The sequence below is a fragment of the Apaloderma vittatum genome, unplaced genomic scaffold (assembly GCF_000703405.1).
Source record: "Apaloderma vittatum isolate BGI_N311 unplaced genomic scaffold, ASM70340v1 scaffold24747, whole genome shotgun sequence".
Classification (NCBI taxonomy): domain Eukaryota; kingdom Metazoa; phylum Chordata; class Aves; order Trogoniformes; family Trogonidae; genus Apaloderma; species Apaloderma vittatum.
This window is the reverse complement of record NW_009724897.1, coordinates 1,669-2,040: the sequence shown is the minus strand read 5'-3', so window position 1 is coordinate 2,040 and position 372 is coordinate 1,669. Positions and strand designations below refer to the sequence as shown.

The following is a 372-nucleotide window of genomic DNA, read 5'->3' as shown; positions in this document are numbered from 1 at the left end:
CAGGGATTTCCTGCCCAGCAGCCCTCCCTGCGTCACCGGTGCCTGGGAGCCCTGCACCAGCCCCGTTTTGGAAACCCAGTGTGAGATGTTTCCCCGCGGCAGGGCACGCTGCAGGGGATGTCCCAGGCTGCTGTGGGGCAGCTTGGACCCTGCACATGACTCAACACCCAAACGTTTAATTCCTTTTCCCCAAAGGGCCCAGGATCAGACCCTCCAGTCCTTTACATCCATCCCAGAAGTGAGATTTTGCCCCTCGGTGGCATCACCTGTGACCCGGCCCACAACCCCACTTCACCCCGCGGGGAGAAAAATCAGCAAAACGACCTTCCCCAGTAACTGGGGAGCCCGTTCTTGCGGCTCATCTAAGCTGTT

At 59.7% G+C, this 372-nt stretch overlaps 1 protein-coding gene across 1 annotated transcript in view; it reads right to left on the bottom strand.

Annotated features, from left to right (window-relative positions):
• The window catches only part of LOC104276412 (2-oxoglutarate dehydrogenase, mitochondrial-like), a gene marked incomplete at its 3' end in the record, with an annotated part of 2,822 nt that overhangs the window by 1,710 nt on the left and 740 nt on the right, over window positions 1–372 (bottom strand). The gene's annotated exons all lie outside the window — the stretch shown is intronic.